Source organism: Quercus suber, unplaced genomic scaffold (assembly GCF_002906115.3).
Source record: "Quercus suber isolate HL8 unplaced genomic scaffold, Cork oak 2.0 scaffold_36, whole genome shotgun sequence".
Taxonomy (NCBI): Eukaryota; Viridiplantae; Streptophyta; class Magnoliopsida; order Fagales; family Fagaceae; genus Quercus; species Quercus suber.
In genome coordinates, this window is record NW_027069501.1 from 1,634,741 (window position 1) to 1,652,484 (window position 17,744).

General features: G+C 35.8%; 1 pseudogene; it reads right to left on the reverse strand.

Moving 5' to 3' along the window:
• Window positions 1-11,363: 11,363 nt before the first annotated feature.
• On the reverse strand, window positions 11,364-12,712 carry LOC112040688 (aspartic proteinase CDR1-like; annotated as a pseudogene).
• Between the last annotated feature and the right edge of the window lie 5,032 nt (window positions 12,713-17,744).

The following is a 17,744-nucleotide window of genomic DNA, read 5'->3' on the forward strand; positions in this document are numbered from 1 at the left end:
TGTTCTAGCCAACGAACCCTGGACGTTCGACAAACATGCAGTCCTTCTCCAGTGGTTCGATGGGTCAATACCAACGAGACATCTAAGGTTCACGAAACTGAAGTTCTGGGTGCAAATATACGGTCTGCCAATACGTATGTTGGATCTAGAGATGGCAATCAAATAGGAGAAACTCTTGGTCAGGTGCTTCCACGCGAGAATCATAATGAGTTGGTGGGAGGCGATTTCTTACGGGTTCATGTGGAGATTGATGTCTCAAAACCTCTCTGCCGAGGTCATCGAGTCGCACTGGATGATGAGGAAGAGATTTGGATCTCTTTTAAGTATGAAAAATTACCAAACTTCTGCTACTGGTGCGGTCTCATATCGCATGACGGAAAGGATTGCGACATCGGGCTCGCAAGGAAGGAAACAAGGAATAATGAACCCCACGAGTACGGAGCATGGCTGAGAGCAACGCCTTTTAACCCGGGGAAAGTCCTATTCACGGTGGTCGCTGGTATGGGTGATGGTTTGGGGGGAACCACAAACCAGTCCAAAGCACAAATTGAGACGGCACACAGGACAACGGAAAGGAAAACGGCAAGGTCTGATGCCGACGAAGCGGAGGAGGCTGATCGGATGAATGTTTCAGATATGGAAACAGCTGAAACAGAGGCGCAAATCACGCCAGAATCCCGCAATAAAGGCTCCGAAATAAATGAGGTAATCATTCAAAATTCAAAGCTATCTACTTGCCATTTTAATTCCGCTGATTTTGATGCGCAGGTTCAGGAAGTAGACGTTGCACTTGACAGCCGAGCAAGTAACGTGAGCTTCAAAAAAACTACCACACCGCATGACTCAGCAAAGAATGTGGATCCCATCCTAAATGCTACCCCACTTGACTCACTAAATATCGTGGAACCCAAATCAAATATTGCCTCTCATGACTCAGCCACAAATACAGCCACGTTATCTCCCTCCCATATTGCCCCCAATCAAATCATTCAAGAGCATGCAATTCACGTGACTGACAGTTTACCCCCTCCAGCAAATAAAACAGCCCGCACTTGGAAAAGGTTGGCCCGTGACAACAATATGGAAGCGGCAATAAAACAAGGACCTTCGGTCACCAAAAGAAATAGAGAAGAGGAAATGGAAATTCTTCCTGAGTTACCCTCCAAGAAATTACAGGTTTCAATGGAAGATTGTCAACAAAATTCAATGGTGGAGGCTGCTCAGCAGCCCCGCCAAGCACAATGAGTTTCTTAGTATGGAACTGTCGTGGGCTTGGGAACCTGCGTACAGGAAAGGAGCTTGAAGTAGTGATTCAGGCAAAAGATCCCTCCGTTGTGTTTTTAGCCGAAACATGGGCGGATGAAGTTAGGCTAAAAGAAATTCAAAGAAATATCAAGTTCGACAATTTGTTCTTTGTGGAAAGAAATCTTCGTGGTGGTGGGGGTTTAGCCCTATACTGGAAGAATTCCATTGATGTCCATGTGGATTCCTTTTCTAAGTACCACATTGACTCCATAATAGATAAAGGAAGTGATGAAGCATGGAGGTTCACAGGTTTTTATGGAGAGCCAGTAACTCACAGGAGAATGGAAGCATGGAACAAACTTCGGTTACTCAATACTAAACACAACCTCCCTTGGATGTGCGCTGGCGATTTCAATGAAATCACAAGACACTTTGAAAAATTGGGAGGTAATAATCGAAGCCAAAATCAGATGCAACTCTTTAGGGATGTCACTGATGAGTGTGGTTTTCTGGACCTTGGGTACGTGGGTGATCGTTTCACATGGAGAAAACATTTTTTTGATGGCCATTCACTGTGGGAGAGACTAGACCGAGGGTTGGCCAACCATGAGTGGTTCATGAAATTTTCAGGAACCAAAGTCCAACACTTACACTCAGATTCCTCAGATCACTCTCCACTGTGGATTACTCTAGATGACTTGGTTATTCCTTCCTTTTCTAAACCATTCAGGTTTGAAGAAATGTGGCTCTCGGATCGGGGTTGTTCAGATATTGTAGAAGCGGTGTGGTTATCAAGGGAAGATGGAGAGGTTCACGATCATGTCATCCGCAAAATAGAGAAATGCGGAAAAGAGTTGAGAGCTTGGAACCGGGATTGTTTTGGCAATGTCAAGCTAGTGTTAAGACAAAAGAGAAAGGAATTAAAAGAGGCTGAAAAAGTTGCCATGAGATCAGGGAATAACCAGCAGGCCAGAGACTTGAAGAAGGATATAGCTGAGTTGGTGGACAAAGAGAATAGACTCTGGTTTCAGAGATCCAAAGTCATGTGGGCAAAGTTTGGAGATAGAAACTCAAAGTACTTTCACAGCCAAGCTTCACAAAGAAAGAGGAAAAATTTAATCAAGAGGCTGAAGGATAGTGAAGGTTGTGTGATTGAGGATAATGAAGGGATAGCTGAATGTCTAGTGCATTATTATCAGTCTCTTCTTAGTTCTGAAAACCAGCAATTTTGCACCTCGGCTACTGATTCCATCCAGACAGTGATTATTGAGGAGATGAATGCAAAATTAACTTCTGAGTTCACCCTTTTTGAGGTAAAGCAAGCCATTAATCAAATGGCCCCACTTAAGGCCCCTGGGCCAGATGGTATGCCTCCTCTCTTTTATCAACACTATTGGAATTTAGTTGGTGATGATATATCAAATACTGTGTTGCATTATCTTAATTTTGTCTCTTTACCTGATCACCTGAATCACACTTTCATTACACTTATCCCTAAAAAGAAAAATCCTGAATTTGCATCTGAATTTCGGCCTATTAGTTTGTGCAATACTTTGTATAAAATTTTCTCTAAAGTTCTAGCAAATAGACTTAAGAAAATTTTGCCAAATATTATTACTGAAAATCAGAGTGCTTTCACTAAAAGTCGTCTTATTTCTGACAATATTTTGGTAGCTTTTGAGTCTTTACACAGTATGCAAAGACACACAGGAAAGGAAGGATTCATGGCAATCAAGCTGGATATGAGAAAAGCTTATGACAGAGTCGAATGGGCATATTTACAATCAGTCATGGAAAAATTGGGATTCACAGATCACTGGATCAAACTCATGATGTTATGTGTCAAAACAGTGACCTACTCATTATTGGTGAATGGGGAACCTAAAAGCATGATCACACCAACAAGAGGCATCAGACAAGGCGACCCCCTTTCCCCGTTCCTTTTCTTACTTTGTACTGAAGGTCTCAATGGGTTGCTCAACAAAGCAGCCAACCAAAGACATATCAAAGGCTATTCTCTTTGTAGGAATAGTCCATGTCTAACCCACCTTTTGTTTGCAGATGATAGTTTGTTGTTTTGCAGGGCCACCATCGAGGAATGTCAAAGAGTTCTGAACTTACTGGATGTCTATGGGAAGTGCTCAGGTCAACAGATTAATCGTAGTAAGACGACGGTCTTCTTCAGTAAATCCACAAAGGCTGAATCTAGAAATCAAATTAAGGTGGCATTGGAAGTTCCAGAAATTATTCAGTATGAGGAATACATTGGCTTACCTTCGCTGGTGGGTAGAAACAAAAAAGCAAGCTTTAATTATATAAAGGAACGGATTTGGAAAAAATTGCAAGGGTAGAAAGAGAAACTCCTTTCACAAGCTGTGAGAGAAATATTGATTAAAGCAGTAGTTCAAGCTATTCCAACACACACCATGAGCTGCTTCAAACTCCCTCTAGGGCTTTGTTCAGAAATTGAGAGTCTAATTAAAAGGTTTTGGTGGGGACAAAGAGGAGACCGTAGGAAAGTTCACTGGGTGAAATGGGACACTCTTTGCCTTCCAAAAAAAGAAGGTGGAATGGGGTTCAAAGACCTCGCCAACTTCAATGATGCTCTTTTGGCTAAGCAAGCATGGAGATTACTTCATAATAAGGATTCTTTATTTTATAGAGTCTTTAAAACAAAGTTCTTTCCAAACGGTAGTATATGGAATGCCCAAGATTCTAGCTCGGGTTCACACGCTTGGCATAGCATTTTGAAAGGAAGAGATGTCCTACTTAAGGGTGCAAGATGGAGGGTAGGGTGTGGAGAGGATATCAGTATTTGGAATGATGCTTGGCTACCATCTCTGGAGCATCCACGGATCCTTTCAGATATTATTCCAGGTTTTGAAGACGGTAGAGTGTCGGACCTCATCAATCCATGTACAAGAAAATGGGAAACAGATTTAGTCCATGGCTTGTTCTCATCTGAAGAAGCTGCTATGGTCCTTAGTATCCCATTGAGCCGAACTCCAGTGGAGGACAAAATTATTTGGCCCTTCACCCCCTCAGGTAACTACACGGTTAACTCGGGCTCTAAGTTCCTTAATAAATTAAATTCTATGTTCGTTTCTGCAGGTAATCCACAGCAGCAAAATGAGGTGTGGAATCTCATTTGGGGGCTCAACGTTCCTAATAAAGTGAGGAACTTCATGTGGCGGGTTTGTAAAGAAGCCATTCCAGCCAAGCATAATCTAATGCGAAGGAAAATACTTAATGAAGACAGGTGTGAACAATGCGGAGTGGAGGCCGAAACAGCTGCCCATGCACTATGGAACTGCTCCTCACTTGATGAAATATGGGATAGCACTCCAGGATTTGAAGACCGAAGCCAACTAGGTACATCAAGCATCACAGACCTGATCAAGCTGACTCACGAAAGAAGGAAAAACGTGGACCTCATGGCGATGGTGATGTGGACTATCTGGTACCGGCGAAATCAGCTTCGGGTGCGCACAGTGGATTTCCCAAAAGCTCAGGTCCTTCAGCAAGCAACACAAGTCCTTTCAACGTTCCAGCAAAGTCAGCGCTCCATTATTAATAATGCTGCAGTAACGAGATCACAGAATCGGGTCCAGTGGCGTCCTCCTCCGGCGAATTGTGTCAAACTGAATTTTGATGGCGCCATTTTTCCGGAGTTGGGCAAGGCTGGATTGGGTGTTGTGGTCCACGACTGTCATGGGAATGCTATTGCTTCACTGTCAAAGCAAGCTCCCTTACCGTTTGCACCAGTTATAGTGGAAGCCATGGCGGCCGCAAGAGCAATTACCTTCGCACAGGAACTTGGTCTTCAGGAATTTATGCTTGAAGGTGATTCGGCAGCAGTTATCAACACCCTTCAAAGCACAGAACCTTCACTGACATCTTATGGTCACCTCCTTGATTCAGCCAAATCTACTCTTGTTACCAGTAAATGTATTGCTTGTACACATATACGCAGAGATGGTAACAAAGTGGCACACAACCTAGCTAAACATGCGAGGCATGTTAGAGGTTTATTGGTGTGGGTGGAGGATATCCCACCTCACCTCCATGATGTACTCTTTGCCGACCCCGGCTGATTTTTTAATAATATATTAGTCTACATTCTCAAAAAAAAAAAAAAAAAAAAAAGGCTATTTATTTCAAAGATATAAACGATTCAAATAAATTGTGCTTCAAGTAAATGAAAATAATATTTGATGCGAGAGATAAATGATCGAGTGTTATGCAAATCAATTTCTTAAAGCAAGAATATATATATATATATAGGTTCATCCATGTCATATGGTAACCCTCGTTTCTTATCTTTGTTTTCTAATTTTCATTTTCTCTCACTTTAGAGAGACAATAATAAGGCCACACATAAAGTAATTAAGTCACATACTTTGGAGTATTCTTACATCATATTGAGTGGTAACTTATCGTCTGATTAGCATTTTTTAAATTATTCATTTTGTTAGAATATCACATAGGTCATCACATTAGATGATAGTGACAAAGGCAAAATCTTTTTCCCATTGGGTACAAAATCTAACCAAATAAAAGAGATTGTTCAGAACAAGTTGTGTATTTATTCTTCGTTTATCACAATCATTTAAATGGTAATATTGATTCTCACCACCGCGCGCCTTTGGTGCAGTGGTCACTCTACAAATATAAGTGCTTATAGAGTGCGGAGGGCAAGAGCCGAGGTTCAAGTTTTCAGGAGAAAGTTTCACACACATATATACTTAGATTATATTAGAGTAAAAATTCTATCTTGTATAAAATATAAAATAAAAAAAATAAAAAAAATCTTGATTCTCAAATAAAAATAAAAATAAATGGTTATATAAAACTGCTGCATTCAATACGGTAATTAAAATTTAAAAAGGAACGTAGATTAAAACAAATTTATTTTAAGGATTAACAAAGAAGTATTATTGGCATTTTAACTTATTTCTATTTTTATAAACGGTCACTCACAAATAATTTTGTCACATACTTTGTAGTCTTACCCCATATTGACATAAGTCACGGAACCACGATTTTAGTTTAGGGGGCAAAATTAAAGGAAAAATTTAAAAGCAAAATTAATCAGAAAAAATCAATTGAAATTACCAAAAACAAATATAACAATTATATACTCCTTTGTCAATACAATTATTGTTTCATACAACCTAAAGTTTGATCTAGAAACAATTCATAACTAATAACAATCAATTTAAAAGATTAATTTAAGTACATAATTTCAACTATGTATTTTGATTACCCAAAATAAATAAAAAAGAGTAAAATGATTAAAAATATAGCAATATACCTAAAAAAATGTATATCACCTCATCGCCTTAATTGCTTTTAAAAAAATATTTAGAATTTAACTTTTTTTTTTCTTTATTTGTCTTAATATTTAAATTTTGAGCTTCTAGCAAAAACTTAGGGCTTGAAATTATGTAAGAGCTCATAGAATAACCATTAAAAAAAAAAAAAAATCAATGGAGGGATAGGGGCAATATGATGCTCTGTTTGTTTTGATGAAAAATTTTGTGTAAAAATAGTTTTCAATGTTTTCCAATGTTTGGTAGTATAAAATAAAAATAAGTCAATGGAAAACTATCTTTGATTAACTAAAAAAGTATGACTTATTTTTAGAGATTGTTCTCCACTAATATTTTTTGGAAAACAACTTTATATCACAGCAAGCTAAATAAGAAAAATTTGGAGATTATTTCTCATTTAATTTAAGGTTGCTATCAAACATAAAATATATATATATATAATTTTATACTTCTTTTTTTTTTGGAAAATGACTAATTTTATAGAAAACATGATTATCGAAACAAACAGAATGTGAGTGTGTGTATTTTTTCTTTTTTAAGTTTTTTTAAAAAGTTTTTTGGAGTTATTTTAGTTAAAATATTACTGCTCCAACTCGATCTTTGGGTTATAGTATAATGAGAAAGACGATTTTTTTTTTTTTTTTTTGAAGCTAGAAAGATGAATTTGATTTGGATTTAAAAACTGTAGCGGCATAAGAAAGTTGAGTTGAATTTCAACAAGTTTCTTTTAATTTTTTAAATAATACATCATACTTATCTTCTTATATTTTCAACATATATCATTTCTTTCATTCTTTTGTTGAATACATATCTATCATTCTATTTTTGAATAAATCTATCATATATGTATGTAACTTATCTTTTATTTTTTCCCTATGTATCATAAATATCTTTCAGTCTTTTTTTTCTTTTCTTTTTTTCGATAAATCTATCATATGTATGTAACTTATCTTTTATTTTTTCCATATCTTTTATTTAATTTTTTTTTTGAGAACTTATTTTTTCCATATCTAATTATCTATCATACATATTTTTCATTCTTTTTTTGAATAAATCTATCATATGTATGTAACTTATCTTTTATTTTTTTCCATATTTATCATAAATGGGAAATGGATTGTCTTTTTCAGTTAAAGAAAGTTAATAATTCGGTTAAAGAAATTTTTTATGAGGAAAAAAAAAAACAATTAAGGTTGTGACAGTCTTTTTCATTTCTCATAAAAGTGATGTCAAAATTTTCCTAAAATGAATGTTAATGAGTGCCCTTAGGGCACTCGTTAGTATGACCCATCATAAATATCTTTCATTCTTTTTTTGAATAAATCTATCATATGTATATAACTTATTTTAATTTTTTCCATATATATCATATATATCATACATATCTTTCATTCTTTTTTTTTTTTCTTTTTTTTTTTCTTTTTAATAAATCTATTGTATGTATTTAACTTATCTTTTATGGCTTGTTTGGATGAATGGGGGAAGGAGGATGAGTAGAGTAGAGTTGACTAAAAATAAGTTAATTTTGTGTTAAATTTACTCTACTCTATTCTACTCCCTCTCAATCCAAACGGACCATTAGAGAGAGGGGTGGAACAAACTTATCTCCGAACAAACTTATATCCGCTAATGATTTTTAGCATAATATATATATATATATATATATATATTTTTTGGTCTTATTATCATTTTAAAAATTATTCTTTATATTTGAAACTTAGAACATGACATGCTCACATTGTTCGAGGGATTGTCTTTTTCCCAATGGGTACAAATTACAAAAATCTGACTAAATAAATGAGATTGATAAGTATGATTTGTGTATATACCTCTTATTTTAATGCGATCATTTAAATAGTAGGCTTTTTTTTCCCCTCTCTTTTTTGAGAAATATATGAATGGTAATTTAAATTGATAAGTTGTTACCCAGTTTGACATTTTCCCATTATGTGCCCTTATTTATTTATTTATCTATATTGAAAACAGTAGCTATTAGGGGTGTTCGCGGTGCGGTGCAGTTTTGGGCCATTTTTATCACCGCACTTTGCGGTGCGGTTTAACTAAAACCATAAACACACCGTACCTTGTTTTTGCGGTCATATATGCGGTGCAGTGCAGTGTGGTGCAGTTTAGAGTTTAGCCAAAACTATAACCGCACCGCACTTTATTTTTGCGGTCACATGTGCGATATTATGTATAAGATGCGGTTTGAAGTCGATATATTTTCAAATTTTAGGCTTTTCCTACTCAGCCTAAAACTAATTTTTCCTTTTTTTTTTGGGCCAAGTTTTAAATTATTGAGCTAGTTTTTCTTTATTTTGGGTTGACTTTTCTAGTTAACACTTGCTAGTATTATTAATTTTTTTTTTTTTTTTGAAAACTAGGGTTATTAAACTATTAATAATATATTTAATATTAAAAATAAATATATATATATTAATACATAGAGAGGGTACGGTATGGTGCGGTTTGTGCAGTTTTCTTATTGTAAAACTGCAAATCGCATTGCACCATGCAGTGTGCTGCGGTGCGGTGCGATGCGGTGCGCTATTACTTGCAATGCAGTGCGGTTATGCTATTTTGCGTGTGATTTTGGTACGATTTTTGCGGTTTGTGCAGTTTATGTGGGTTTGGTAAACACCCCTAGACTAGCCATAGTGGTCTAAGTCTAGACAAGTAACACATTCCTTGAGAAGGAAAGAGAAATCTCTTTATTTAGTCTTCTGCCTTATTAAAACTTTACATTTATGTTAATGTATTAATGAAAAATGCTACAAACACAACAAATTTCACAACTCCTTTCATAACTTATTAAGTTTTTTTTTTTTTTTTTTAGGGGGCACAACTTATTAAGTTGGTTGAATATAATTGGTGGTGATATCATTCTCATTTGGACCACCACTATCATTACTTTATAGCACACCATTTACAGATTATCTCCTTGAAATTTGTTGTCGAAGTCTTTGTGTACTTAGACTTACTCTGTATCAATTAATATCATTCTTATCTAGTTACCATTATCATCACTTTATGGCACACTAATTATAAATTGTCATCTCAACAGATGTGAAATTTGTTGTCAAATTCTTTGTGCACTTGGACGTAATTATTTTTTGGATATTCCTTCATTTAACCTTCCACCTAATAGAAGGTTTTGAGGGCTTTTTTTAATTTATTTCTATTCATCAATAATTTTATTTCCTTAATATTTAAATTATAATAAAAATTTTAGGTAGCCACTTAACATTATATATATATATATATTAGGTTTTTTTTTTTTAATTTTATTTTATTTTAGAATATTAAGTATTTTAACATACACACATGGGGGGAGGGGAGAAGGTCTTAAAGAAACTGACAGTAATATATATCCAAAAGGGTCTAACTCTTAGATATACAGTACATACTTTAAACTTCTCGGGAAGAGAGGAGAATGTTTTAAAGAAACTGATAGTGGTGTATATCTAAAAGAACCTAACTCTTGGATACACAACATATGTTTTGAACTTCTTTAACTCACACTCATTTTCCAATGTGAGATTAATCCATTGTTTTCTTTTGAAAATACTATGTATCTTAACACACACACACACATAGGAAGAGGGGAGAAGGTCTCGAAGAAACTGACATTGTGTATATCCAAAATAGCCTAACTCTTGGATACATAGAATGGAAAAATAACCCTATATGATTTATTCTCCCTTTTATTTTTCTAAATATGAAAATTAATTGGTATTTGTTATGATTGTATTTGTATATAGAACTATAGATTGTAGCACCATGGACTACACATGTATTATGATTGTGTTATATATGGAACTATATATTCTAACATTTAAAGAAATATGATATGTTATGATTTTAACGGAGGGAGTATTTTATATTATATAATTTTAAATTATTTTAAATTCTTTCTACATTTAGACACTTAATTAGAACTTCGTCGAATCATATTTTCTTTGAATGATAAAATATATACTTCTATATACAAAAATACAATCATAAATAAATGCCAAAATGTTAGAATATATAATTCTATATAAACAATAAATCTCTATTAATATTAATAATTAACATAATTATCATATTTTATATTTAGACAAAAATATAAAAGGGAGAAAAAATCGTATTATGTGCATTTTTTGAGCTATATTATGTTTAAATTTCCTGTGCATTGCAAGAATTACCAACAAGTTCTCTTTATGAAATTGTGTCATGGACAAACGAGTGTTCCTTGAAGAGTCCATTTACAAAGATCTTATATATTGAGAATTAATTTAATAGCCTTCTTATTTTACAAAATAAAGTTTAAAGCTGTAATATTTATTAAAAATCCCCTTCTGTTCAGCAATGTTTCGAGAGGATTTAGAGAATGTACCAATGTGTACATCTCCTTCCCTTCAGTGATGAAACTTTAGAGAAAAGATTCCGTACGTAACAGAGAAGGGGTTGCTAGCTTGCTGAATTCAAATTCTTCTCCATCAATGGAAAAAAATAAGATGACTATAATGTACCAGAAATGTCTGTCTAGTTGGCCTGGTTTTTTTTGGATAGATCATAATAAAAGTAGAATACCCTCATTTTAAAATGTTATTTACTTATGTGGTTTTTAAACAAAGACACCAAATTGTTACTAAAGTGAATAAGAAAAATGGATAAATATTCAAGCTAATTCATTCACAAATCCATGCTTATTACACTCGTAAAACATATGAATTTAAACGAGGGGAAATGAAAAACTAAAAGGAAAAGCACCAGATAAAGAGAGGAATTTCATTTTCCATCTTAAAGCTTTGTGCAATCCGTTGGCTTGAAAGACATAGTTTTCTTAACAACGTCATAGCCTACCAACACGTTGGCTTGGGCCAAGTTACCGAAAATGGAGATTGACCCTGGTTCATCTGATGCAGCAACGAAAGCCAAGCACACAACTTGCTCATCTACTCTGATGAAGGTGGTGCTCGAACTCAGATTCACATCTGCAGCGGTGAAATGAGCTGTGATATTTGGACCCTTAAAATCATCTGATGATGACTCGTAGCAAAGTCTTAGAACTCCACTCGGGTCTTCAGTAGGTGCTAAATCAATTTCGGCTTTTACTACTGATTCAAAATCGGGGTACAATTCTGATGGCAATATTGTCAATGTTGTGCCTGAATCAATGATAATATTGCCCTCTGCTGAATCTCCGGATTGGGAAGGCTTGGTTAATTCGATTCTCTTCCGCCTACACTAATTGCTTCGAGTGTTAGGTAGTAGAAGGTATCAATATCTTTTGGGACTATGGGAGTAGACACGGCTCCAGAACCCGAAACCACGGCATTACTACCGAAATTCAATTTGCTTGTGGTATCGCCTTGGGAAGTTAATGGAATCAAGCAGTAGGAGAATTTGCCATCAATAGAAGAATCCAATTGGGAAACAAGAGAAACCGCGCCGCTTCCAAGGCCAACAATCCCAGAACCGTTCGCATTGAAGGTTCCACCGTTATTGTGTCCACACCCTATGATAGTTTTAGGGAGAGGCACAGGGCGGCTTGTAGTTGATCCCAGAGTGAGAGTGTCAACAGCAAGGTCTCCATTTGAGAAAGATTGATCGCCATAAGACACGGAGTATGAGCAACTTGAATCATCGCTGCCTGAGCATGAGGTTCCCTTTAGAGACTGACATTGGGATGAAGAGCATGAAACTTCTTTGTATGTGCTTGACCTTGTAGGATCAAAAAGTGGAGCTGTTTGCTTGTAGCAGCCATTGCAAGGCTTGCACTGTAGCCAAATCAAATCACTACCAGTATCAGCAATGCCTAGGATTTGGACTAGTGGTGTACCAACAGAGTATTTCAAGAGGTATTCACCTTGATTTGAGATTATATCTGCTTGAGCTGCATTGGTAGAGAGTGAAGAAGTTGGCTTAAAATGATTGACACGGTTAATGGAATGACGCAAAGCCTTGGCTATGCGCTGTGAAGGAGTTTCTGAAGGGTCATAGAAGGGAGAGTTTGGAGAGTCACGGTGGATTAGATCCACGCTAAAGCCCCCATTGGAAGCCTCAATGAGTGAGAAGCTACAAAGAAAAACAACGGAGAATGTAGTTGCCAATGCAGCGAATGAGAGAAGGGAGTGAAGAGATGCCATGACTGGTTGATTGTTTGTGACGGTGAAAAGGTGAAAGGATTTGAGTGGCTTCTACAAGCCTTGTAAAACTAGAGGTCCAAAGATTCTCTAGGTAAGGTTGGTATTCATACAATAAACCCACAATGCAAATATCTTCTAGTCTTTCTTCCTCCAGAGGGTCATAACAACAAAGAGAGATCCTGAAACCTACGAATATATTCTAGCAACCCCTTAGACACCCTTTGCTTCTCGTGTTGTAGATCTGACAACATGAGCCTTTCTTCTAAAGAGAAAAACTTTTTCATGAATTGCGTTGCCAGATCGTTCCAACTTAGAACTAACCCTGGTGCAAAACTGGTATACCAAGTAAAAGCTTGGCCTTCTAAAGACTTGGAGAACTCTCTAAGCCTTAGCTCATGGTCATGAGAGTGAGCCGTTAGCGCATCTATATACTGTCTAATGTGCTCTCTAGCATTCCTCGTTATGCCATCATACTTATGAAGTATGGGAGGCGTGTAGTTAGCAGGGTAAGGCTTCCCAACTATTTCTTTAGGACAAGGAGGTCTAGTTTCAACGTAAATAGCACTCTCCATTTTCTTGAGTTCGAACAAAATAACATGTATATCTTCCTTAGTCAAATAAGGAGATCCTTGAGGATCTTGACCACCTTGAGGGGCTTGAGGTATGGCTATCTCTTAACGTAGGGATTGGAACTCTACCCACATGGTAGCTTGAGAACGTGAAGATCTTCGATGGCAACTAGGATCCCCTTGGTCTCACGATGACTAGCCTTTCCTAAGGATTCTGCGCCTTTAGAATGCATGGATATGTGATCTACACTTGGTTCTGACAGATGGTTCTCACCCACACCAGTTGATGTCCTTGTAACCATCTTCTTCCTGGGGGCATGGAGGAAGTGACTACAAATAGAGGTATACAACCCAATAAAACACCCTTTGAAAGGAAAATAACTTTAGATCCCCAATAGAGTCACCAAAAATGTATGTGCAAGTTAGATTTGAGCTTATATAGAGAAGTGAAATAAGTTATCTAATAGTATATCTATATGAGAAAACTCGAAAAGATGCAAACTTTGACATGACACTTAAACAAGAAAAAGAAAATGATGATAGGACACGAAAAAGACGCATATTTAAACAAGAAGAAGAAACTAATTGCTAAAGAAACACCAAATGTACGTGGAAAACCCTAAAGAATGGATAAAAAAACCACAGTTCGAGCAAGAAGGTAACATTCTTGCTCAGTTCTGCTTGTATTATGTGTGAAAAGATCAGTTTACAATCAAGTTGCTTTTCTTTCCTATCAACTCTTCACTTTCATCTACAAAAATATCTAATTGGGTTCTTGCCCTAATAGAATAGCTACATGTCCCTTTTATACTTTAAGGAATATGGTTGAATACAAAGATAGGTGTCAAGTTATCATTTTTTATCTTGGACCTTTTGTGAGAGTGTTTTTTTTCCTTAACACACAGGCCCAAGTAGAGACAAGGATTCTGGGCCCAAATACTTGTTGTTTTGGTGGACTACGCTTGGTTCACCACAGCTAAATGGGGCTGATTACGAACCAAGTTGTGCGCAAGTCACATAAAGCTCCTTAAGATGAAAAATGCAATTCCTCCTAAGCAATAAAATACCATTAGAAGTGTTTTAGCCTCGTAAAATGACCATTTACTCTTACGAAATAAGTAAAATAAGTGTTCATAATATTCACAATGAGAAGGAGATTGAAATAGAGTATTTAAGACTTATCTTTTATTGTATAAACATTTAAAAGAGTTTATTCACTTGGTACCCCGAGGTGTACTGTCATGGGATCTTGGGGATACTGTCGTGAGATCCTGGGGCGTACTAGGCCTGTAAGAACCCAGATTGCTGGTTCTCTGAACTATATGATCTTTTTCTATGTTTATTATGCAATAGAGCTTTGTCCTTTCCCTTTACCTCTATGGGTGCTACAAAAAAACACACTATACAATACGCATATCTTCAAATAATTGTTAGTTTCTTAGATTAGGATTTACATTTTAATACATATACATATATGTAAATGAGTTTCATGAGAATGATTCAGTCACGAGGATCCTGGCCCCAATTCTCACAAACTTGGTGCTTTTGCACAAGACTTGTGGGATTTGGAACTCAAGTTCGAGTGGCTTTGCTTGGGCTTTGCCTTCCAAAATAGTTAGGTGAGAAGGATTTTAGCAAGAAACAGTAAATGAAGACAATGTAATAAAGGAATACACCAAATAATTGTTAGAGATCCTCAAATCAATATGAGGTATTTCATTATTTTTCTTGATTGTGGATTACAGTGTGCTTATTAAGACATGATACAAGGTTCAAATTAACTAAAAAATTGTAGACTTTGATAGCTATTCAAACCTCTAAGACTTGCAAAGTTTGAATCCTTTCGAATCCAAGTATGTGCTATAGTGGCTATTTTTGGAGATACCGAGAGACAGTCATCTGTTTTTCTTTGGGTTTTACAGAGTTTTTTCTATGGCTCTGTTGTGATATCTTTTCTCAAATCAAAATGGTGATGAATGAATGTCCCTCAGCATGGGTTTTCTCTTCCTTTTATAGTGTGACTCTAGGGCTCCGAGGTACCAGTGATTTCTCTCTTGTGCCCCTCAGAGCTCGTATTGTGCCAGTTACCCAGGGGCTGGTCCTTTCCTTTTTTCTCATAATTTCTTCCTTTTGATCCGACCAAGCTGAAAGCCCTTAGTTAACATTCTATTCCAAATTCCCCTTAGGTTGTTGATCCTAGCTATTTTGGCCCTCTTCGCTTTTTCAGCTTTTGCCTGCCTTCCATCCTTGTCATTTTTCCCAAACAATCGAAATCTTTTACTGTTGGGTTGAAAGCTCCTCCCCAGCCACTTCTACTTATGGTTTTCTCATTCTTGGTTCCTTGAGGTGCAGCTCATTTGTTCATGAATGTTTGCTTTACACTTTCTAACGTATGACTAGGCGCTTAAGACCTATTTGTCCTTCATCCTTTATGCTTTGAGCCGTTTCAATCTTACTTAGAGCATGTTGTGCATCCCAAGGATCCCGAGCCTTTGGGGATCCTGACCCAGTTCTTTTATTGGAATTTGCTGAACTTTTTAATAGCCTTTTTTGCTGGAAATCTGAACATACATAGGGTCTTGATGTCGATTCTTCTTACTACACGAATTGGGTCTTCTTTATTTTTTATGGAATGGGCTTTGTTGTGAAATTTTGGACCTCAAAACCTTTTCACAACATTAAGATTATCTGCTGACTAGGGCATAAAAACTGCGCTGACGTGGCACTAGGACCCATATGTAGGTAGCTTTGCCACTGCTTGGGAGACAAGTCTTGAACATTGAAAGGGACATCAGGAGTACTGTGATTGGTATACGTGTCTTTAAGGTGACTCATTGTGCATTCAACCAATAAGGGGTGTCTTCATAGCCTCTAACATTAGAAAGTCACTATCTCCCTTTTTGTGAGTGCTTGAGTACCATGTCAGGTATAAATCTTACTTCCTTCCCAAGTTAGTCACACCTTTAGCATGGATCAAGACAAGATCCCTTAGCCAACACTTCCTCTCCCCTTGCTCATAGCCACTTTATGTGTAAGGTTGAGATTCAACCACTTATGCATTCCCCCATGCCTTAGTGGTGTTATGTACAAATCCTATGTAATCATCAAAATGGTGCTGAACAAAAGACTACACTAGTTCTACCATTGAGGTAATTCTAAAATGGTCAAATCTTAAATCTCACATAATTATCAAATTCTATATTTTGTGGAGAAATAAAAATATCAAAGAGAGAAGATCATCTTTTGTTAAATTTTTTCGAACATTACATAATTACTAACTAGTTATTACTAATTTAAAAGTTAAAAAATACTCTCTTTGTCTTTGCTCATAGCCACTTTATGTGTAAGGTTGAGATTCAACCACTTATGCATTCCCCCATGCCTTAGTGGTGTTATGTACAAATCCTATGTAATCATCAAAATGGTGCTGAACAAAAGACTACACTAGTTCTACCATTGAGGTAATTCTAAAATGGTCAAATCTTAAATCTCACATAATTATCAAATTCTATATTTTGTGGAGAAATAAAAATATCAAAGAGAGAAGATCATCTTTTGTTAAATTTTTTCGAACATTACATAATTACTAACTAGTTATTACTAATTTAAAAGTTAAAAAATACTCTCTTTGTCTTTGCTCATAGCCACTTTATGTGTAAGGTTGAGATTCAACCACTTATGCATTCCCCCATGCCTTAGTGGTGTTATGTACAAATCCTATGTAATCATCAAAATGGTGCTGAACAAAAGACTACACTAGTTCTACCATTGAGGTAATTCTAAAATGGTCAAATCTTAAATCTCACATAATTATCAAATTCTATATTTTGTGGAGAAATAAAAATATCAAAGAGAGAAGATCATCTTTTGTTAAATTTTTTCGAACATTACATAATTACTAACTAGTTATTACTAATTTAAAAGTTAAAAAATACTCTCTTTGTCTTAATTTGTTTGTCATATTTCAAAAATTTAAAATTTTAAGGGAATATTATTTATTATCTTGTGTGCTGTACAAAAATGTATACTACCCTTAAATAAATTTATCAAAAATAGTTTTGAAAATAAAGTAAGAGTATAATAGGAATATTAATAAATTAATATTTTTTAATTTTAAAAACATAACCATAGTTTGAAATATTTTAAAATAGAATAGAAGATAAATAAATAGAAACGGATAGAGTAAATAAAATAAAAATAAAATCAGAAGGATAAATTCTTAATTTCAAATAGTTTATATGTGGGCCGAAAAAATTGCTTGATTTCAACGGATAGGGGTTGGATTGGACCTCAACTAGTCATCCTCTCCATATCGCATTTACCCGCCTCTCTGGCCACTAGTAAAGATGAAGAAAAAATGTAGCCCCCTTGGAATAATTATAAACGATGAGAAGAAAGATAAAAAAGCAGCATCGACCCTTGTCCTTAGAGAAGAATATAAAAAAGAAAAGTCAGCTTGACTG